Below are 25,046 nucleotides of genomic sequence, written 5' to 3'. Positions count from 1 at the left end.
CGTTTTAATATACCGATCAACATTGGTTGTTATATTAAAACGACCATCAAAATAACGACCAAGCGTATTTGGCCGCATTTTGGTCGGTAATTGGATATAATCGACTTAAGTTGGTTGTTTTTTCTGGTCGATATTTACAGGATTTCTAGTAGTGAAAGTATATCCTAAAAGTAATAGGATTACATGGCTAAAAATATGTCGATATCCCGAAAGTAATTATACTAATAGGAAATCTAAATCTTCCTAAAGGTATTAAGCTTACATGCTAACATGTAGTATTATAAATCTATGCCGGAAAATAATTATACTAATAAGATTCTTAAAGATAATCATGTAGGATCCTAACGTATAATATTATGTCCTAAAACCAATAGGATTACAAGGCTAATGTCTAGAATTCTGGTTATGCCCTTTATTGTGAGTTATTATGCTTAATATTAAAATGTTATTTTTGAAAACCAATATTTTATTCATGCTTTTATAATAATATAGATATGTGTTTGGCTAGTTTTGATAAGTCTATGATTAATGAATAAAAGTTGGTAAGTTGGAACTTATTTGGGACATTTCTATAAGATTCCCTATAATTTTATGTTAGTTGTCCAAATTTCAAGGGAATTTAATATTTGAGTTAACATAATATTATGGTGACCCAAAAGGCCATCTCTTGTTTTAGAAGTTAAATCTGTGTTTCGAGGCCTTAAAACCTCCTTTTGTCTCACCTCGACTTGCGTGTGCAGTCCGGGCGTATATCCGAAAAGCCTTTATGTGAAAAATTTGAGAAAATGCTAATTTTGCCTTTAAAATTGAATTTAAGTTGACTTCGGTCAACATTTTGGGTAAACGGACCTGAACCCATAATTTGACGGTCCCGGAGGGTCCATCAAAAAATATGGGACTTGAGCGTATACCCGGAATTGAATTCCGAAGTCCCTAGCCTGAGAAATAAATTTTGAAGAAAATTGTTTAACTGAAAAATATAAGGAGTTTAGAAATTGAATAATGTTTGAATTATGATGAAAGAAATTGGGAATTTGGGTAGAATTAGGGCTTTATGTATATTTGGTATTTATACCTCGATTTGTGGTCGGATTTTGAAACTAATTGCATATTCGGGCTCGTGGATGAATGGGTAATCGGGTTTTGGTCTGAACCTCGAGTTTTGACTAAGCGGGTCGGGGGTCGATTTTTGACTTTTTGGGAAAAATAATAGAAAACCAGTAATTAAGCATTGGAGTTGAATTCTTTAGCATTTATTGATGTTGTTAAGTTAATTATGACTAGATACAAGTGAATTGCAAGTGGAATCTAAAGGGATACCGGTATTTGAGGCTTGAGTTTGGCCGTGGAATCCGAGGTAAATGTTTGGCCTAATCTTAGCTTGAGGGAATAGGTGTTGTGTCTTATTGGTTACGTGTTAGTGTTGTGTACGACGTATATGTGTGGTGACAAGTATCTATACGTTGGTGTCGAGCATGCCCGTGAGTCTTACACTGTGACTGTTGTGATTCTTATTATGTACTATTTATGCTCAAATTGATGATTATTCATGTTGGACAAGACTTATGGTATTTTCTTGGTATTTGACCATTGTCGAGTATTGAATCAAGTTGGGATTTATTTTGTGAAGTTAACTGTTGGAACGCGATTGGCTATAGTTGATTCCCTTGCCGGGATGTATTTGTTTCTATTGTTGATTCCCTTGCCGAGATGTTAATGTTTCTACTGTTCGGGTGAGGAAATAGTGATAAAGCACGAAGGGTGATGCCGTGCACATTCATACTTATGCATATGGTGAGAAAAGAGTGATAAAGCACGAACGGTAATGCCGTGCACATTTACATTATATTGATGCATATGATGAGGAAGAGAGATAAAGCACGAAGGGTGATGTCGTGCACATTCCTATTATTCACATGGTGAGGAAGAGTGATAAAGCACGAAGAGTGATGTCGTGCACATTTTCATTATTGATTGGTTGGTGAGGATTGAGAGTAAAAGCACGAAGGGTGGTGCCTTGCATTCATTTTTTGTTTGCTTTGATTATTTGTTGTTATCGGTTCAAGTGCCTTAATTGTTTCATTTCTGTTATTTCTATGTTTCCTTATTATGGTATCCCCCATAGCATGTCGCCCCTTCCCGTTAATTTCTGTTTAGCTTCTATTATTGTTATTCTGTTAGACATTATTTAATTGCACATATTTATGATGTTCGTCGTGTCCTAGCCGCGTCACTACTTCGCCGAGGTTAGGCTTGACACTTACCAGTATATGGGGTCGGTTGTACTGATACTACACTCTGCACTTTTTGTGTAGATCCCCGTACTGGACCCTACAGATCATAGTTCAAGGTTGCTGCCTTCAGTCCAGTGGAGACATGAGGTAGTCCTGCAAACGTCCACGGGCTTTGGCATCCCCTTCTATCATATTTCTTTTATGTTTATCTACTTTCGAACAAATGTACATTTCTTTTTTAGACCTTTATTTGTAGTATTCGTAGACCGTCCGTGAGATTGTGACACCAGTTCTGTATCACGACCCTAAAACGGACCCGGTCGTGATGGCGCCTATCGTGAAACTAGGCTAGCCGACACAATTCCCAAATTACCCATTATTCAATAAAAGTCATTTTTAAGTCTTTACTTAATCAAATATCTCATAATGTAAGTCTAAATGAACAGTGCAGAATAAATACACAAGCCAGCCATCGGGGTGTCACAAGTCACGAGTATCTATTAAGGTCTAAAAATATACTAAAAACAATCTAAGAAATACAAGAGGGAGAAGAGCAGGGCTGCGAATGTCGGGCAGCTACCTTGCTAACTCCAATAACTCTGCCACTGAGCAATCAACACCCGCTATTGGGTTCATAATTACCCGAATCTGCACACAAGGTGCAAGGAGTAATGTGAGTACGCCAACTCAGTAAGTAATAAAAGTAAATGAAAGCTGAACAGTAAGAAAACACGTAAACCATGTCATAACGCTACAACAAATGCAGTACATTTCCAAAACAGTACAGAAATAATTTACTTCGTAAATCAAGTTCAGTTTCAGTAAAACCTTTTTAAACAACTTTCAATAGTTTCAAACGAGTGATAAAACAGTGAGTAAAAAATGATAGAAACATAAACAGCCTCTCAGGAAAAACATGTACCATATACCGCCCCTCGGGCATAATATCAATAGAACCATCCCCTCGAGCTACCTCACAATCACTCGTAATCAGCCCCTCGGGCATAACATAGATCAAGGACAGCCCCTCGGGCATAACATAGATCAAAGACAGCCCCTCGGGCAACAACATGAAACAACAACAGCCCCTCGGGATACATCACATCACTCACACTGGGTACCCGTGCTCACTGGGGGTGTGCAGACTCTGGAGGGACTCCTATAGCCCAAGCCCTATAACAAGCCATTTCGTGGCATAATCAAACTGGCCCTCGGCCTCATAACAAGCCACCTCGTGGCATAACAAATCAGGCTCTCGGCCTCATAATCATGAATCAGTCAACACTGTTGTGGTGCGCGGCCCAGTCCCATAATATCCTCACAACACAGGCCCTCGGCCTCACTCAGTCAGAAATCTCTCAAGCCACTCGGGCAACAGTAAAACATGATGCTCAGCCCAAAATATCATTTAAAATATCAAAACGGAGTAAATATGGCTGAGTTATGAAAATAGTAGAATACAACATGACTAAGTACAAATGTGAATCCAAAACAGTGAGGAATAGTAGTAAAAATCCCCTTAAGAGTCCAAAACAGTTGGCATGAGGCCCAAATATAGCATTCAACCCAAAACAGGATAATACTTACCAAAACACAATGATATCAAACAGTTTCCAATCAAATACACGATTTAACAGTCATACGAGACGGACTAAGTCACAATCCCCCACGGTGCACGCCCTAGGCTCGTCATCTAGTGTGTGTGTCACCTCAAAGTAGCACAACGATGTGAAATCCGAGGTTTCATACCCTCAGGAAAACATTTACTATCATTACTTACCTCAATTCGGTCCAAACTCTAGCTCATGATGCTTTTTCCTCTCAACTCGGCCTTCGAATGCTCCAAATATAACCAAAAACAAGTCCATACCATCTAAATATGCTATGGGAACAAAGCCCATTCGAAAATAACCAATTTACACTAAGAATCCCGAAATTGGCCAAACCCGACCCCCAAGCCCACATCTCGGAATTCGATAAAAACAACAAAACTAGAATCCTTATTCCCTCACGAGTCTACCCATAGCAAATTCATCAAAATCTGACCTCAATTACCCATTCAAATCCCCAAAAGAATTCTCAAACTTTTCTTCCATTTTTTCCCATTTTCTGCTCTAATTTCTCAAATTAAATGATGAAATTCAAGACTAAATCATGAAATTAAACCAAATATGAGTGAAGAATACTTACCCCAATTACTCCATTGAAAATCTCCTCAAATTTCACCTTTTCCCGAGCTCTCTAATGGTTTTTGTGATATTGGACATAAACCCTCGATATTTAAATATAATCTGACTACCCAGTTATTCCTTCTACGCGAACACAACGGTCCTCTCGCATTCGCGTAGGCTAATCTCGCCTGCCTCCAAAAATGCCCCTCGCAAACGCGTCCACAGCTTCACGAACGCATCCATAGCTTTGACGTGAAGCTTTACCAACTCACTCCTTCGCGAACGCGTTCCCTGACATGCGAACGCATAGACCAAAGGGACTTGGGGTCCCCAGCTGCCACTACCCTTCGCGAACGCGACCCATTGAGCGTGAACACATAGAACACTTTACTCAACCTATGCATTCGTGTTCGCGTCCTCCTCCTCATGAATGCATAAAACAAATTCCTCATCTTCCCCATTTACTCTTCGCGAACAAGGGACCCCACCGCGAACGTGATGAACAAGAATTTTCTACAACAACACCAGAAAATCTGCCAAGTCCAAAGTCCAAAAATTGATTCATTGAGCATCCGAAACTCACCTGAGGCCCTCGGGACCTCAACCAAACATGCCAACATATCCCATAACATTATCAAAACTTGTTCCAACCCTCAGAACGAATAGAATAACATCAAAACAACAAATCATCATCAGATTCAAGCCTAAGAATCCCTAAAACTTTCAAATTCCGACTTGGATCAAAAGGTCTATCAAACCTCGCCCGAATGACCTAAAATTTTGCACACACATCCAAAATGACACAATGGAGATACTTCAATTTTTTTAATTCCATTTCGACCCCGATATCAAAATTTTCGCTACCAACCAGAAAAATACCAAAAATCCAATTTCACCAATTCAAGCCTAAATCTACCATGGACCTCTAAAATACATTCCAAATGCGCTCCAAGTCCAAAATCACCTAACGAAGCTAATCAAATCATAAAAATCCAAATCCGAGATCAAATAATAAAAAGTCAAAACTTGGTCAAACCTTTCAAATTTTAAGCTTCAAACTGAGAACTGTTCTACCAAATCCATTCTGATTACCCTGAAAACCAAAATCGATGATTTACATAAGTCATTATACATCACACGAGGCTACTCATGTCCGAGAACTAGCGAGTGAAGTGCAAAAGATCAAAACGACCGGTCGGGTCGTTACATTCTGGGTGGGGTTTTATTATGGTTTCGTATATGTACTAAGTTAATCTGTTAAATTATGTTTTTCCATATTACTGTTCCGCTAATTTTCTTATATTAACTTGTAAGTTGTTAAAATATAAAGGAAAAAGGTAAAATAATCAGTAACGTTGGGTTGCCTAGCGGGTGCAATATTAGGCGCCATCACGGTCCCGAGGAGTGAGAAATCTGGGTCGTGACAAGTTGGTATCAGAGCTCTAGGTTACTTAGGTCTCACAATTCACGGACAAGCTTAGTAGAGTCTGAGGGATCGGTACGAAGACGTCTGTATTTATTCCAGAGGCTACAGAGTTAGGAAAACCTTCACATCTATTCTTTCATGTCGTGCGACTTGATTTCTCAATGCCAATTGAACTTCCACTCTGTTTTTTCGCAGATGGTGAGGACACGTACCGCTTAATCAGCTGACTAGCAGCCCGAGCCCCCAGGGGAAGAGGCCAAGGCCATGCTAGGGCCCAAGGCAGAGGCAGGTCTCAACCTAGAGCTCGAGCAGCAGCACCAGCGGCAGAGCCTCGGCGGAAACTCAAGTAGAGTTTGATGATGAGGTTCTAACCCAGACAGTTCCAACGATCCCAGCTTAGGTCCAAGAGGGGTTCAGCATTACCTCGGTACTCCAGGATGCTCTGGTCTGTCTAGTGGTCCTTATGGAGAGTGTCACTCAAGTAGGCATACTTCCTATAGAACCAGCTGTCTCTCAGGCCGGGGGAGGAGCACAAACTCCCGCTACTCGCACTCCATATTAGCTAGCTCCCCAGTTTCAAACTCCAGTAGCTCAGCCAATCGGGGTAGTTCCGTCGGGTGTTGTAGCTCAGACCAGTGATGGATCAGCTATGTCTTCAGATGCTTTGTAGAGATTGGACAGGTTTACCAAGCTCTTCAATACTACCCATGGCGGTACATATTCAGAGGATCCCCAAGATTATTTGGATAGCTATCATGAGGTTATTCGGAACATTGGGATAGTGGAGACCAATGGGGTCGACTTTGCTGTTTTCTGTCTGTAAGGTTCGCCAAGAAATGGTGGAGAGATTATTGTTTGGCCAGACCAGCTGGGTCACCAACTCTCACTTGGGACCAATTCTCGTAGCAATTTCTCGAGAAGTTCCTTTCCACCACTCAGATAGAGGAGTACCGCAGGCAGTTCGAGCGTCTTCAGCAGGGTTCTATGACTGTCACACAGTACGAGATGAGTTTTATTGATTTGGCTCGTCATGCTCTTCTGATACTCCCCACTGAGAGGGAGAGGGTGATGGATATAAATTATTCATGTAATTTCATATGTAAAAAATAAGTTTTTAAAATAAAATATGAATAATAATATCCTATCATTGCATATTTTCTAACAATTCTTGTAGGAAAAAGAAATTACGAAAAAGACAAGAGAAGGAAGTAAAGCCACAGTTGCACACATCATTGTCATATTCGCAAATGTGGAATATACATATGGGCTTATGGAAAAAGGCAATTAGAGATGAAAATGAGTATAGTTGCATATGTGGAATTTATATACGCAAAACTCACATTCGCATACATGGAACTTACATTTGCAAGTCTAAGTCATGAAGTCAAGAATGGAAGCATAAGAGTCATAGATGCATGCGTAGAATCTATATTTTCAAAGGTCACATTAGCATACATGGAACCTACATTTTCAAGTCTAAGTCATGAAGTCAAGAATGGAAGCAAAAGAGTCATAGATGCATGCGTGGAATCTGTATTTGCAAAGGTCACATTCGCACACATGGAACCTACATATGCAAGACTAACTCATGAAATCAAGAGTGAAGCACAAGTGACATATTTACATTTATTGAATCTACCTACACAAAGGTAACTTTGAATACATGGAAGCTACATTTGCAAGACTAACTCATGCACAAGTGCCATAGTTGCATATTGTCACGACCCGACCAGTCGTCTCATGGGTTACCACTCTGTTTCCCCCATTTTTGCTTCTTTATGTTTTGTTTATCCGTGTTGTGTGGTATCGGGTTGGTCGGATCGAATACGGAATGATATTGGTAAGGTTTGAGACACTTAGTTTCTTTTAAGGAAGCTTAAGTTGGAAAAGTCAACCAAATGTTAACTTATGTGTTAGAGGGGTTGGATGTGAGTTCTGATGGTTCGGATTCCTTCGAGAGGTGATTTGGGACTTAGAAGCGTGATCGAAATGAGTTTTGGAGGTTCGGAGTAGATTTAGGCTTGAATTGGCGAAATTAATATTTTGGCAATTTCCGGTTGGTAGGCGTGATTTTGGTATAAGGGTCGGAATGGAATTCCGAGAGTTGCAGCAGTTCCGTTGTGTCATTTGGGATGTGTGTGCAAAATTTCAAGTTATTCGAACGTGTTTTGGTTGGGTTTTTTATCAAAAGTGGAATTCAGAAGATTTTAGGAACTTAGGCATCTGATGTGTTTTGGTTGATTTGATGTTGTTCAAGGTATTTTGAAGATTGGCACAAGTTGGAATAAGGTTTTGGGATATGTTGGTGCTTTTGGTTGAGGTCTCGGGGGCCTCGGGGTAATTTCGAATGGTTGACATAGGAGTTTGAGACTTGGTGAATTGCAGATGTTTGCTGTTTCTGGTATTTCCTCACCTGCGGATTGGGGACCGCAGGTGCGATGCCACATGTGCGGGCGATTTGTCGCATAAGCGAAAAGGGGGATTGAAGAGCAGGAACCGCAGAAGCGGTGAGGAGGAGCGTAGATACTGATTATGGGAAGCTTAAGTGATTTCACATAAGCGGATCAAGAACCGAAAATGCGGTATCGTAGAAGCGGTAAATAGGGACACAGATACAAAAATGCCTGGGCAGAAGATATAAATTGTGTCCTTCGCGATTTTGAGCTATTTTCACCATTTCTAATTTGGCTTGGAAGCTTTTTGGACGATTTTGAAGAGGGATTTCAAGGGAACTTCATTGAGGTAAGGAATTTGGACCTAAAACCCGTTCCTAAGCTATTATTTCACGGATTAGAGCTATAACTAATGGAATTTAAGGGCTAAAATTGGGGAAACTAGGGCTTGAAAACCTATACCTTTGCTTGAGGATTTGAAGGACCATTTGAGGTCGGATTTTAGAACTTTTGATATGTATGAACTCGTGGGGAGATAAGAAATCTATTGATGTAAAAATTATCGAATTCCAAGACGTGGGCTCGGGAGTCGAATTTTGGTAATTTCGGGATTTGTGTAGTATATTGATTATTTTCGCTTGGGCTTCGTTCCCTTATCATACTTTGACGCCATGATTCTGATTTTGGATTGACTCGATGCGAGTGGAGGCCGATTCAAGCGGCAAAGGCGTCACGAGCTGGATATTTAACCGGTTTGAGGTGAGTAATGATTTTAAATGATGTTCTGAGGGTATGAAACCCCAAATTTGCACATCATTGTGCTATATTGAGGTGACGCACACGCTTGATGAGGAGCGTGGGGTCGTGCACTATTGGGGATTGTGACCTAGTCCGTCCCAAATGACTATTTTACTGCGTATTTGACTGAAATCTATTTGCTATATCATTATTTGAGCTAAATGCCATATTTGGGCTTCGTGTCAACTATTTGAACCTTTCAGGGACTTTTACTGATATTTCCTCACTGTTTTGACTTTATACTTGAACTCAATCCTGATATATTTCATTGTTTTCGTACTCATCCATGTTTACTTTATTTTAACACTTAAATGATATTTTGGGCTAAGAATCATGTTTTACTATTGCCCGAGTGACTTGTGAGGATTTTGACTGAGTAAGGCCGAGGGACTATGTTGTGAGGAAACATTTGATATTGATTATGAGGCCGAGGGCCTGAGAAATGTACGCCATGAGGTGGCTTAATTGATATGAGGCCGAGAGCCTAGTGATGTACGCCACGAGATGGCTTGATATTGTGCTTGGGCCGTAAGGGGCACCTCTAGGAGTCTGCACACTTCCAGTGAGCGCAGGTACCCATGTGATGTGAGATGTAGCCCGAGGGGCTGGTATTGTTTTGAGATATTTCCCGAAGGGCGGATTTGTTGATATTGTGCACGAGGGGCGAACCTTTATGTGTTTACCTTTTTGGATTACTAGTCATTATCTGTTTAATTTTTGAAAAGGTATTTCCCGAAGTTTAAAACTGAACCTAACTGATTATTTGTATTTCTACTTATCCACTGTTTTTAATGGTTTTACTGCTTCATTATAGCATGTTTTGTGCCTTACGTGATTTCCTATTTTCAGTCTTTATTTATGATTATTACTCACTGAGTTGGAGTACTCACTTTACTCTTTGCACCCTGTGTGCATATTCAGGCGCATCTGGTCCCGCTCACGAGCACTGATCATTTCCAGCTCAAGCAGATCCGAGGAGTCTCTAGGTAGCTGTCGGTGTTCGCAGCCCGGAGCTCTTCCCTATCTTGTTTCTTCATGTTCTTAGTTTCAGTATTAAACTCTGTAGTTTTCTCTGAGTATTTCGGATTGTTTAGATGCTCATGACTAGTGATACCCCAGTATCGGGCTATGTTGGGTTGTTCTTCCACATATTGTACTGTTGACTGCTTAAAGCTTGGGTTATTTTATCATGCTTTAGACTTGAATCTTATTATTTAATTGCTTAAAAATTGTAATGGGAAGTGTTGACTGGCCTTGTCTTCACGAGAGACGCCATCACTACCAGATCCAGGTTTAGGGTTGTGACACATATATAAAATCTACATACACAAAGGTCACTTCGCATACATGGATTTCAAATTCGCAAAAGTGAAACATGACAAATGTTACTCATTTTTCCTATAAATAGAAAGCTCTCTTTGTATAAGGATATCCAATCTTTGTAAGACAAGAACTAGTCTTGGTCTTCTTTCTTTGTAGTAAAAATATTTTATTAGTCCTTTAAATATTTCTAGTCTTCTAAATATCTTTTTTTTTACCTTTTCTTACTCCATAATGGAGTAATCTCTTTTCGTTGGGATAGTTGATGAAGCTCGATATATTTTATAATACTATCTCAGTTTTTATATTCTTGGCTTGAAACTTTTTATTTACATTTCATAATGTGCTGAAATAATGGTTTTTAATTACTCTAACATCACATCTACATATTTTATCTCTAAGTTATTCATATAATAATTTTGTAATTCTCGCGGAGCAAAATTAATATATAATAACTGATGAATAAAATAGTAGTGTGAAAGTAATTTTTCAGTAAACTATTATTTCAAGTTAATAATCTTGCTTGCCTCGGTTTTAATTCTCACGGAGGAATTGTTGTAGGTAAGATTATTGATCCTTGGCAAAAATATTCTCACGAAGTTTTTACTTTCTTTTAGCATAATTCAATCAAGAAAAATATTTCGGTTTAAACGTCACTAGTCTTGAGTTGATTAATTAACATAATTCTCACGGAGTGTTATTAATTGGTTATTTCTTAGTGAGAAAAATATAATTGTATTAGAAATAAGCAATTATTCTTAGAGAAATAAATTTAGAAATTAAGATTTTATTATAGTAATATTATCAAGTGAATTCAATGATTCCCAACTCCTTTTTAAATTATAAATCTTCCAAAAATATTTTGTTTTGTTTAAGTAATTAACAAGTTTTAAACCTCGCTCACTTTTTATCAATTTGATTCTCTCAAATAGTAGTTAAAATATTACAAGTCTATAGCATAGATTATCAAGTCTCTGTGGGACGATATCTTAAACTATATTAGAATTTGACAGAGTACGAGCAAAAAATTCCTATACACACAAGCTTCGTCAAATTTTTGGCGCCGTTGCTGGGGATTGGCATACATCTACTTCAGATTAAATATTTTATTACTAATTTGAGAATTTATTATTATTGTTAATTTTTCCTTCAAAATGTTATCTCCTATATTCTGTTAGTATTTTTACTATCTACTAACCAGTACTTCTTCCTACTACTTCTCTTATTAGCTTTCCTTTAGTATATTTAGTATAAATTACTAGCACTTTTACCTATAAATAGTATTCTAACTTTATTTTTAATTACTGTTATTTACTAGTACTACCTTTACTTATATTTAATATATATTATCGTACTTTTTTGTCTTTAAAAATTTCATTAGTTATTTTATTAACTACTAGTACTGCTTAAGAAACTATTATTATTTTTTTTTCTCTTTAAAATTTTAAGTAGTTTATGACCCGCTCTTCTATAAAAGAGTTGGCTAATTATGATCCAGAAATTGAAAAATCTCTTCGATTGTGCAGGATAGGAAAAACATCATCTTCTTAAAGCATAGCTGGTGAAGAAATGGAGAATTAGGGAGTAGAAGACATTCAACGACCAGTCCATGTGAAGGATCAGTTCGATGAAGTAGCACCAAGACCAGCAAATAGAATCCTAAGGTATTATGCTAGACCTGACCGCTTCAACTGTGAATCTAGTGTCAGAAAACCGCCAGTGGCAGCCAACAACTTTGAAATCAGGACTGGCCTGATTCAAACAATTCAACAATCTTGCATCTTCACTGGAGACGCAAGTGAAGATCCACACAGTCATTTAATTGACTTTCTGGAACTTGTTGAAACAGCTAAATATAATAGAGTACCTCCTGAAGCTATCAAGTTAAGGCTATTTCCTTTTCCTTAAATAGGATATGCCAAGACTTGGTTGCGAAGTTTGCCACAAGGTTCCATTACCACATGGGACCAAATGACTTAGAAATTTTAAAATAAATATTTTTTCCTTGCTAAAACCACAAAGTTAATACAAGACATCTTTAATTTTTTGCAAGACTGATACTGAGTCAGTTTATCAAGCTTGGGAAAGATTAAAAGCAATGTTAAGAAAATGTCCACACCATGACATTTCTGAACACATGCAACTGTATATTTTTTTATCAAGGGTTAAAGCCCTCTGCTAAAAATGTAATTGATACAACTGCAGGAGGTTCTATAATGGGAAAAACCACGGAGGAAGCATTCCAATTGTTGAACAAGATTTATGAGAATGCCATCTAATAGCCATCTGAGCGTGTAATCATCAAGAAGGCTGCTACGGTTAATCAGGTTGATGCTTTAAATATACTAACACAGTAAATTATTTCTTTGGCACAAAAGTTTGAATATTTTGAGGTGAATACACAACAATCAAGCCAATCTGAGACTTGTGACATGTGTGGAGGAAACCATTTGAACCATGAATGTCAAGCAAACAATCATAATAACGAACAGGTCCATTCTGTCGGTTTTAAACCGTACCCTTTTTGAAGTCCAATTGCACACAAGCACCCAGGATTTCAATGGAGCAATTCAAATGGTGCAGAGAACTCTCAAAGCTTCCATAAGCGATAAGTACAAGGTCAGTCGGATACCAGAATCAGAACCGTGGGCAACCAAACTATAGACCTTATCAACAAGCAGGGCCATATCAGCAAAGGATTCAACAAGCTCATCCAAGTCTTGATGACCTTTTGTATAAGTACATTAAGGTCACTCATGAAAAGGTGGAAAGCCAGGGTTCAGCCCTCTAAAATCTGGAAATGAAATTAAGTCAACTTGCAACTCTTATGTCAGAAAAGATTCAAGGTCCCTTGCCAAGCAATACAGAGAAAAATCCAAAGGACTACCTTAAGGCCATAGCCTTACGGTCAGGCAATGTCAAGACCCCAAATATCGGTCGTGATGGTGCCTATCACAGTACTAGGCAAGCCGAAAACCCATAATCACATCCCATTTACCAATAACATTAAGCCATTTTTCTAACATAAGTTTTGAATGCGGAATCCATTATAATTATTAAAATGATAGAAATATGCGGAAAAATCAACATAGCCACTACTAAACAGCCCAACCAATCTGGTATCACAAGTCTAGAGCCTCTAATACATAACTGAACATCTAGTACATCATGTCGAGGAAATTCCAAAATAAACTGGATAGAGGGGAGAAAACAGGGTTGCGGACGCCATGCAACTACCTCGTAATCTCCGATGAATACTGACTCAGCAAAAAGTCTTCACTCTGCCCCTCGGGCACCTGGATCTGCACACAAGGTGCAGGGAGTAACATGAGTACGCCAACTCAGTAAGTAACTAAAGTAAATAAAGACTGAAGATAGTGACGAGCAATTAAAAACATATATCTGTAAATAGCAACATGATTATTGCTTAACTTTACAGTTTAAACCAGTTTTCGTCATAAGATCCACACGTTTAGTTTAAAGGTTGAAATCCTATACTTAGCAGTATTTCCAACAGAGGCTTTGTTTAAAAGAAGAGTGAAACAGTGAAAACAACATAACAAAGCCTCTCGGGCAAGGAATCACTTAGAGTATGGACTCTCGGTCAGCCTCTCAGTCACTCGGGACTGAACTCTTGTTACTTAGTACTCACTCTCAGCACTGTGTGCAGACTCCGGAAGGGCTCCTACAGCCCAAGAACTATATCGTTGCGGCGTGCAGCCCGATCCAATATTTATATCGTTGTGGCATGCAACCCGATCTATATAAGTATCGCTACGACATGCAACCCGATCCATAACTCACATATATATAAATATCCTCACAATTAGGTTCTCGACCTTTCTCAGTCATTAACCTCACCACATCTTGGGCATAACAATATAATTTAGGGAACTCAGCCCACATAGCCCTTACAATAGAAATAGAATGATAAAACCAGTTTTAAACATTTGACAGGTAAAAACATGACTAAGGCTATGCTTTAAACAAGTAAAGTGAGGAAAACAGTCAAAGTGCCCCCTAAGGGTTTCTATAGATCGACACAAGGCCCCAAACATGGCATACAACCCATAATACAGTATAAATGACTGAAACATAGAATAATATAGATTTCCAAATCAATTACGCGGCTTAATAGTTGCTACGGGACAGACCAAATCACAATCCCTATCGGTTCATGCCCACACGCTTGTCACCTAGCCTGTGCGTCACCGCTTTTATCAAATCAAGTCAAATACCAGGGTTTTGTACCCTCAGTTCCAGATTTACATTGGTTACTTACCTCAAACCGGTGAAAATACTACTCAGCGATGCCTTTGCCCATCGAATCGGTCTCCACTCGTATCGAATCTAAACAAAATCAGAATGAATACGTCACAATATGCTAAGGGAATAAAGCCCAAGCAAAAACAATCGAAAACAATACTAAAAATTCCGAAATTAGCAAAACCCGAGCCCCGGGCCCACTTCTCAAAACTCAGAAATTTTTACATCATTAGATTCCTCGTCTCCCCGCGAGTTCATACATATCAAAAATATCAAAATCAGAGTCCAAATGACCCCTTAAATATCCATTTAAAGCCCACTTAAACTCAAGCCCTAAACCTCCATTTTTAGTCCTTTAATTCCTTAAATTTTAGTCTAAATCCATGAAATATCACCATAGGAGTGTGTATTAGGTCCAAAATCCTTACCTTAATGAAGTTCCCTTGAAATCTCTATTCAAAATCGCCCAAAAGCTCTCAATCCGAAGTTGAAAATGATGAAAACCTTCAAATATTGCGAAGGCAAGCTTATATACATTCTGCCCAGACATAACCGCATTTGCGGTCCAAGAATCTGCTTTTGCGGTATTGCATATGCGGTCAACCATCCGCTTCTGCGGAATTTCATTAAACCATCAAAGCTGCATCTGCGAATACCCTTCCGCATCTGCAATTCCGCAGATGCGATCCCCTTAGCCGCTTCTGCGGCCCAGCTCACCTGACCATCTTTCCGCTTCTGCGTCCTTCTCAATGCTTATGCAGCACCACACTTGCGGTCCCCAAACCGCAGGTGCGAAAACACCAGAAGCAGCAAAAATCTGCCATTTCTCAAGTCTCAAAACTTCCCGTTAACCATCCAAAAATCACCCTGAGGCCCCCGGTACCTCAACCAAAGCACAAACATGACCCCATACCTTATTCAAACTTGTTCAAATCATCAAAATACCTCAAACAACATCAAATCTTCCAAATCACATCGAATTCAAGCCTAAGTTTTCTAAATCTTCCGAAATATGCTTTCGATCAGAAACCCAACCAAACCACGTACGAAAGACCTGAAATTTTACACACACATTCCAAATGATACAACGAAGCTACTGCGACTCTCAGAATTTCATTCCAACCCCTATATCAAAATCTCGCCTATTAACCAGAAATCGCCAAAATATCAACTTCACCAATTCAACACTAATTCCACTCCGGACCTCCAAAACCTATTCTGATCATGCTCCTAAGTCAAAAAAAACCTTCCAAAGCTACCCGAACCATCGGAATGCACGTCCAATCCCTCTCACACATAAGTCAACATCCGGTTGACTTTTCCAACTTAAACCTTCTTAAAAGAGACTAAGTATCTCAAACTTCACCAAACTCCTTCCGGACTCAATTCGACTAACCTGATACCACAAAACATAGATAACGAAGCATAAAGAAGCAGAAATGGGGGAAACGAAGCGGTAACTCATGAGACGACTGGTCGGGTCGTCACAGGCAAGGAGCTTGATGAACCATATGTAGACTAGTCAGAACAACAGGTAAACTAGGGTTAGAATGTTAAAATAACCTCTAAATTATCTGAAGATAAAGAAGAAAAGAATATTGAAAAATTGACTCCTTTCCCTATGACAATTCCTATTCCACAAAAACTGAAAACAGAAAATCTTGATAATCAATTTTCAAAGTTATTTGAGATTTTAAAATAAATTCACATTAATATTCCTTTCATTGATGCTTTGTTGTAAATGCCTTCTTATGCCATATTCCTAAAAGAAATTTTATCAAGTAAAAGGAAATTGGAAGAAGTTTCTGTGGTGATGCTTACTGAAAAATGCAGTGATATACTTCAAAATAAGCTACCATAAAAACTTCGTGATCCAAGTAATTTTACAATTCCATGCACTTTAGGAGGAGCATATTTTGAAAAGGCACTTTCTGATTCTGGAGCTTCAATTAACTTGATGGCATTTTCTATCTTTAGAAATTTAAATTTTGGTGAAATCAAAGACATAGGTGTTTCTCTTCAGTTTGCAGATCAAAGTACTAAGAAACTTAAGGGAATAATTGAAAATGTGCTCGTAAGAGTAAATAAGTTTGTTTTCCTGTAGATTTTATAATACTTGAAATGAAGGAATGTCCTGATGAACCAATCATTTTGGGTAGACCATTTCTTGCCACAGGTAGGGAAATTATAGATGTCCATCAAGGATAACTAATTTTGAGAGTTGATGAAGAAAGAGTCATTTTTGATATGCAAAAGATATTAAGATTTTCAGGAGATGAGACATCATCTTCATGTTTTTTGATTGACATGCTTAATTATCTTACAGATGAATTCAAAGATGATCAATTGATTCCAAACTCAATGGAAAGATGCTTGGCCAAATCTGGCACCATACAAGATGATCATCCTATCATCAGAAGAGAAACCGAAATACTAGAAAAAGATTCTGAAGCGGAGGAGATGCAACCAGAACAAGTTCAACCAAAAATTGAACTCAAAGTTCTCTCTTCTCATTTAAAATATGTTTATATTGAGGAAGAATTATTTTCAGTAATTATTTCATCTTCTCTTACTGCCGGACAAGAAGAAAAACTGATTGAAGTGTTGAAAGCACACAAAGGAGCCTTGGGATGGACTATAGAAGATATCAAAGGGATTAATCTAGCTATATGTATGCATAGAATTCTCATGGAGGATAGCTACAGGTCAATAGTCCAGCCCCAAAGGAGATTGAATCCAGCAATGTAGGAAGTAGTAAAAAAGGAGATCGTAAAGCATTTGGCAGCATGTATTATTTATCCCATTTCAGACAGTCCTTGGGTAAGCCCTATTCAGGTAGTATCAAAGAAAGGAGGTATGACGGTTATAAAAAATAAAAGTAATGAACTTATACCTACCAGAACCTTCATAGGATGGAAAGTGTGTATTGATTACAGACGTCTCAATGATGCCACTAGAAAAGATCATTTTCCTTTACCATTTATTGATCAAATGTTAGAAAGAATTGCAGGATATAGTTTTTACTGTTTTCTTGATGGCTATTCAAGGTATAACCAAATACCAATTGCACCTGAAGTTCAGGACAAAACAACTTTCACATGTCCTTATGGAACATATGCCTATAGGAGAATGCCATTTGGTCTATGCAACGCCCCCGCTACATTTCTCCATTGCATGTCAGCAATTTTTTCTGACATGACAGAAAAATTTCTTGAAATTTTTATGGATGATTTTACACTCTTTGGAAAAATATTTGAGGATTGTCTTCACCACTTGACCTTAGTTCTTAAGAGATGTGAAGAGATAAACTTGATTCTTAATTGAAAAAAATGTCATTTTATGGTTATCGAGGGAATTATTTTAGGACATAAAATCACTGCTAGAGGGATAGAAGTTGATAAAGCTAAAATTGATATTATAGCAGGATTACCCCCTCCCACAACAGTTAAAGGCATTAGAAGCTTTCTAGGTCATGCAGGTTCTTACAGACGGTTCATAAAAGACTTCAAAAATTTCAAAACCGTTAACTAACCTTTTGATGAAAGATATTAAGTTTGTTTTTTCAGTTGATTGTTTGAAAGGATTTGAGACCCTTAAGGAAAAGTTATCAACCGCCCCTGTAGTTGTGTCCCCAGACTGGAATCAATCTTTTGAGGTCATGTGTGATGCTAGTGATACAACAGTTGGAGCTGTTTTAGGCCAGAGAAAGGATAAGATCTTTCATCCCATTTACTATAGTTGTAGAACAATGAATGAGGCTCAACTAAATTATGCCACAACAGAAAAAGAGTTACTGGTAGTAGTATTTGCTTTTGATAAGTTTTGATCTTATTTGATAGGAACCAAGGTCACTGTTTTTACTGATCACGCAACTTTAAAATACCTCTTAGCAAATAAAGATGCTCGACCTAGATTGTTAAGATAGATTTTACTTCTACAAGAATTTGACCTTGAGATAAAAGACAAAAAAGGAACAGAGAATCAAGTAGCTGACCATTTGTCTAGATTAGAAAATCCCCCCCCTTGAGTTTAGCGAAATAAAGGAAGAATTTTCTGATGAACATATTTTCTCAGTTAACTCATCTGTGACTCAACCACCCTGGTTTGCATATATTGCAAACTATTTGGTTGGAAAGTGGACACCCCAAGATCTATCTTATCAACAAAGAAAAAACCTTATATCTGATGCAAAGTATTATTTGTGGAATGAACCGTGCTTGTTTAATAATTGTGCAGATAATATTATTAGAAGATGTGTGCCTGAAGAAGAGATGAACAAAATTTTATATCACTGTCATGATGGAGCAATTGGAGGTCATTATTCAGCAAATCGAACATCCTTTAAAGTTTGGGAATTTGGATTTTTCTTGCCAACTCTCCTTAAAGATGCTCGGGAATATGTTGCACAATGTGGCAAGTGTCAGAGAACAGGTAACATCACTAAGAGAGATGAGATGTCATTGCAATCAATACAAGTATGTGAAATATTTGATGTTTGGGAATAGATTCATGAGTCATTTTCCTTCCTCTCATTCTTTTGAATATATCCTTGTGGCTATGGATTATGTGTCAAGATGGGTTGAAGCCATCCCCACAAGGAAAAATGATGCTCGAACTCTGTGCAATTTTCTCAAAAAACATTTTTTTACCAGATTTGGCATACCACGAGTCATCATTAGTAACCAAGGGATTCATTTTATGAATAGACAATTTTCTAAGTTACTGAAAAAATATGGTGCGACTCATAAAACAGGAACACCATATCATGCTCAAACTCAAGGACAAGTTGAAGTTCCCAACCGTGAGTTAAAAAGAATTCTTGAAAAAACGGTTGTAATCTCAAGAAAAGACTGGGCTTTAAAGTTAGATGATGCATTATGGGCATACCGAACGGTGTTCAAAACGCCAATTGGAACATCCCCATATAGATTAGTCTTTGGGAAAGCTTGTCATTTGCCAATTGAATTAGAACACAAAGCTTTTTGGGCACTAAGAGCATTAAACTTTGAATTAGCCTCTACTTGTAAAAATAGATTTTTTCAGGTTAATGAGTTGGAAGAAATGAGGTTGGAAGCCTATGAAAATGCAAAACTTTTTAAAGAAAAAACAAAAAACTGGCATGACAATTTGATCCGACAAAAAAGTTTTAAAATTGGTGATCAAGTGCTTCTTTACAATAGTCGACTCAGGCTATTCCCAGAAAAATTAAAATCAAGGTGGACAGTTCCTTAGAATGTAACAAATGTTACTCCATATAGAGCAATTGAAATCCAACAGAACAATGGAGGTGACAAGTTTGAGGTACATGGTCAAAGACAAAAATTGTACTTTGGAGGATATTTTGAGCAGCATTCATCAGTCACTTTGATAGATTGATGAATTCCACAGGTAATTAGTCGAGCTGACGACATTAAACTCAAAACTATAGTAACATACCTGTAGCCATTGAGGGTGAAGCAATGGAGCCTTATAAGTCCAACATAGGTTTGATAATTAAATACTTAACCAATTAATCTGGTCAATATCCAGGTTACTGTACAACCAGAGCATCTCATGAAGGCCTCTACAAAAACAGAGTCACCTACACAGGAGCAACTCCATGGTGATCGGTATGTTTAAGTAACTGGTTGGTCAAACATTTAGTGTTTCAAGTCGAATGATGGCTAAGGTAATTTTTGGTTTATATTTAAATCAGGACCAAATGACTGATAATGTCTTAAATTAGTCAATCTATTACACATATAACATATGTAGTCACAGTTTCTTTCAAGCTTTCTTCTGTGATTGTAAATTTGAAAGCCACAAAGATTTTTTATTTTTTATATACATTAGTATTAATATTTTTTTCTCTTAAATTAATACTTATATATGCATATATCTTATCATGTATTTTATCCAGGAGGATGAAACAGTTCACGTGTGGATGGGGTATATTCTAATGGATTTCTAGTATATGCTATATATGAATCTAATTAATAGATACATATGTTTATATAAAGTTTTATTTTCTTTATATCTTTTTATATAATTATTTTTCTCTCCTCTATCCTATTTGTAGATTTTTAATTAACAAAATAAATTCTTTACTATATGTCCAATGATTAATTCTTTTCATCTTCAAAATTTTATATCTATGATTTTGATCTTGTGAAGGCAGGAGCAAGCACCTTTATCTTCGAAAATCATTGGAATTGAGAACAATTATGATCGAAAAACAGTTAGAATCAATAAACTTGGCTAGAACTTGCTCTAAATGTTTCTCAAGGCGAAATAATAGGTGACACTGATTTTTGGAAAATGAAATTAGGCTTTCTTTGATTTACCATTTTCTAGCGTTCTTATTTTCTAACCAAATACATATAAATATTCCATTAGAACCCTTCTTTGAGCCTTATCCCCATTTTTTCAACACTTTGATCTCTTATAAAGAAGAAGAAAAAGAAAAAAGAAGAAGGAGTAATTATATATATACATATATAGTCATGAGATCTTCCAGCTAAAAATGAGCAGATATTGGTGTATATATATATTTTTTTTAAAAGGATGGAAGAAGAAAAAAAATTATGTGAATATAAGATATTTGAGATTACAAAAAAAAAAGATAAAAAAAGTGTTATCAAAGAGAGGAAATGTCGAGCACCAAGAAATGTTTGCTCCAAGCTGGGGAAAGAAGTCACTCTAAAAATATCCTTATCCTACTAGCCTGAAGCCTAATATTACAAGTCAAGAAAAGTCCTAGAAAGATTTTAAAAATCAGTGTTGAATCTATATTAGTGGAGAAAAATATCAGGAGTAAGCCTATGGTCAAGAGTATGATATTAACTGAATAAGTGATCATAAATATATCAATTCTGAAAGATTCAAGGGAAGAAGATTGCAAGTTCTTGTTGATCAAAGCAGAATTTAGAAATAAGGTAAAAGATTTAGTGAATTTAAAAAAGTTAATTGCATTGACCATGTTGGAGGATATTTATTTTGTATAAATTTCTATCCTACAATAGTCATGGATTTTGGAAAATATATTTTTAAAGTATTCTTTTTTCTCGAGGACGAGCAAAAGTTCAAGTATGGGGGTATTTGATGGATATAAATTATTCATGTAATTTCATATGTAAAAAAATAGGTTTTTAAAATAAAATATGAATAATAATATCCTATCCTCGCATATTTTCTAACAATTCTTGTAGGAAAAGGAAATTATGAAAAAGACAAGAGAAGGAAGCAAAGTGTTACGACCCAAAATCCACTAAGGGTCGTGATGACTTTGGACACCACTATCAGGAAAGCAAACCAAAATACTTAATTAAATTCCAATTTCAGTATTTGTTGAAATTATTTTCTTTATTCATTAAATAATAAATAATGAAATTTACAGAAATAACCATGAAGTCTTTAACAAACTTAATATTGAATAATCCCAAAATCATCCAAGAACCCGGTGTCACAAGTGCATGAGCTATCTCTAGGAAATAATATAATATAACATCCATCCGGAATACAAATTGGATAGAAAGTAAATATAGTAATCTGTAAGAGACTCTGCTGGCTGCGGGTCGTCTCGAGAAGTGCAGCTCACCTAAGTCCCCGTATCAACCATGCTGCTATGCCCACTAGGCCACTAGAGACGCATGTGTCTGTGCAACAAAAATGCACAACAAGTGTAGTATGAGTACGAAAACAACGTGTACCCAATGAGTATCCCATCTAATCTTGTAGAAGTAGAGACGAGAGGTCGACTTCGACCCTTACTAGTGGTCCAATAATAATATTTCTAAAAATGGGAAGATATCATGGATTTTATAAAGTAATTATAAACTCATAAAACCTAAAAGCAGGTAAACAACTTCTCAAATAATAAAGGATTTCCAAAGATTTACTTTTCATTATCTTTATCAATTTATCTCCGGCCAGTAAGGGCAATTATCAACATTTAAAATTCTCAAGCAAGCAATACAAGGATGCGCATATCATGCCGAGGTCGTACTGCCCGATCCAACATAAATGTAAAATATGCACTGTCGAGGGTCCAACGGCACGAACCATAGATGCATCTATTACCCCGCTCGCGAATCATACATGCGACGCAGTCAAATTTAAATAAACAATCACCCTGCTCACTAATCATACATGCGGCGCAAGTACACATAGAAATACATGCTCAAATAGCCAATTAAGAATTTATTGGGGAATGTTTATCCAAATAAAAGCTAATTCACTTTTAGCGATTTAAGAAAATGAAGTTTAATCCTTTTAGAAATAAATTTACCGATTCGATAGGATTTAAGCAATTCTACTGCTAACAAGATTACAGATATTCCAAGTATAGCATGCTTTTGGGTCCTAGACTACCCGGACTTACATATAATAGTAGCTACGCACGGACTCTCGTCACCCCGTACGTATATAGCCCCCACAAATAGAAGCACATAACCAATTATTTTACCTATGGGGACAATTTCCTCTTACAAGGTTAGAAAGGTGACTCACCTTGCTCCGAAAATCCATAACTGACAATCCACGCCCTTCCGAAGACTCGAATCGATACTAAATGCTCCAAAACTAGCCAATAATTATGCAAATCCATTAATATATGTTCAATTACTCATTACAATCCAATTTATAATAACTCCTAACCCCGATCGAAAAGTTGACAAAATTTTCCTCGGGCCTATGTGCCCGGATTTCGAAATTTTTCGAAGATAAAGTTATCCATAAACTCACGAACTCAAATATATGATTTTCTCCTAATTTCATGCCCAAAATCGTGGTAAAAATCCAAAATATAAATTTCTAGGTCTTCCACCAAAAACCCACAATTCTCACAAATTTTCATGCTCTAATCCTATATAATCCAAGTATTTAACTCAAAATTAGTAGAAACCACTTACCTTGATATGAATGACAAAGATGGAGCTCCAAAATCGCCCAAAGATCGGTTCCTATGGAGAAAATGGGGTTGAAATGAGCTAAACCCACGTTTTAAACAACCATACTCATTCCAGCATTTATGCACTTGCGGTCACATGACCGCTTATGCGGTCCCGCAGGTGCGGGCTACCCTCCGCTTCTGTGGTCCTCCTCGTATCCTCAGCTTTCGCATCTGCGCTCCTCCTTCCGCAGGTGTGATCACGCATCTGCGGTCCCAATCTGGCCAGCCCACTTCTGCTTCTGCGATCCAAGGGCCGCTTCTGTGGCTCCGCACTTACGGCCCAACCCTCGCAGCTGCGGTTGCACCAGAAGGCAACTGATCTCTTCTTCTTCAAATTCCAAAAATTGATCCGTTAACCATCCGAAAATCACTCGAGGCCCCCCGACCCTAACCAATCATACCAACCAGTCCCAAAACACATTACGGACATGCTCGAGGCGTCAAATCATATCAAACAGCGCTAAAATCATGAATCGACCCCCAATCCAAGCTTAAGGAACTTTAGAATTTCAAACTTCTACATTCGATGACAAAACCTATCAAATCACGTCCGATTGACCTCAAATTTGGCACACAAGTCATATTTGACATTACAAACCTACTCCAACTTTCGGAATTGGATTCCAATCCCTATATCAAAAAGTCCACTTCCGGTCAAACTTCTTAAAAACCTTCAAATTTCTATCTTTAGCCAAATGACTCCAAAATGACCTACTGACCTTCGAATTCACTTCCGATTGCGCTCCCAATACCAGAATCACCATACGGAGCCATTCCCAGACTCAGACTCCCAAACGGATATTGATAAGACTGAAATGCACTTCAACCCAGACTTATGAAATTTCTCCAAAAATGCTAACTTCCACAATAGGCGCCAAAATGTTCCCGAATCCTCCAAACTCTGGTCCAGACATACGCCCAAGTCCGAAATCATCATAAGAACCTGCTAGAACCTTCGAATCCCAATTCTGAGATCATTTACTCAAAAATCCAACCTTAGTCAATTCTTTCAACTTAAAGCTTCCGAAATGAGAATTCTCTTTCCAAATCAACTCCGAACTTCCCGGAATTCAATTCTGACCATGTGCACAAGTCATAATACCTAAAGTGAAGTTGCTCGTGGCCTCAAACTGCTGAACGATGCGTTATAGCTCAAAACGATTGGTCGGGTCGTCCCATTCTCTCCCACTTAAACATACGTTCGTCATCGAATGTGCTAAGAACTACACTGAAGTAGTCTGAAATCATTGTTTAACATCTCGTGCACCTACCAGGGCTACCACAACTCAATTGACCATGTTAGCTGATAAATTCTAGAGACATTCCCTTTTTATCCAAGCAAATAAGCCTTAGAGCCCAATTCCAACATCCAAAATTCTCTACCAGGTGTGTTCCAACATACGCTCACCGAATCAATAACTACACGCAACACCAAACATGACTACATATCTTAGCTGAATTCACACTTTGCACCAGTTTACTCACAGGACCACAATAATAGTCTCTGAT

At 37.6% G+C, this 25,046-nt stretch overlaps 1 non-coding gene across 1 annotated transcript; it reads right to left on the bottom strand.

Moving 5' to 3' along the window:
* Window positions 1-12,361: 12,361 nt before the first annotated feature.
* On the bottom strand, window positions 12,362-12,469 carry LOC142182375 (small nucleolar RNA R71). The gene has a single exon (XR_012711211.1). It is a non-coding gene; the product is annotated as a small nucleolar RNA R71 (small nucleolar RNA).
* Window positions 12,470-25,046: the final 12,577 nt, after the last annotated feature.

Source organism: Nicotiana tabacum, chromosome 6, assembly GCF_000715075.1.
Source record: "Nicotiana tabacum cultivar K326 chromosome 6, ASM71507v2, whole genome shotgun sequence".
In the NCBI taxonomy this organism is placed as follows: domain Eukaryota; kingdom Viridiplantae; phylum Streptophyta; class Magnoliopsida; order Solanales; family Solanaceae; genus Nicotiana; species Nicotiana tabacum.
This window is presented reverse-complemented; position numbering and strand designations above follow the sequence as displayed.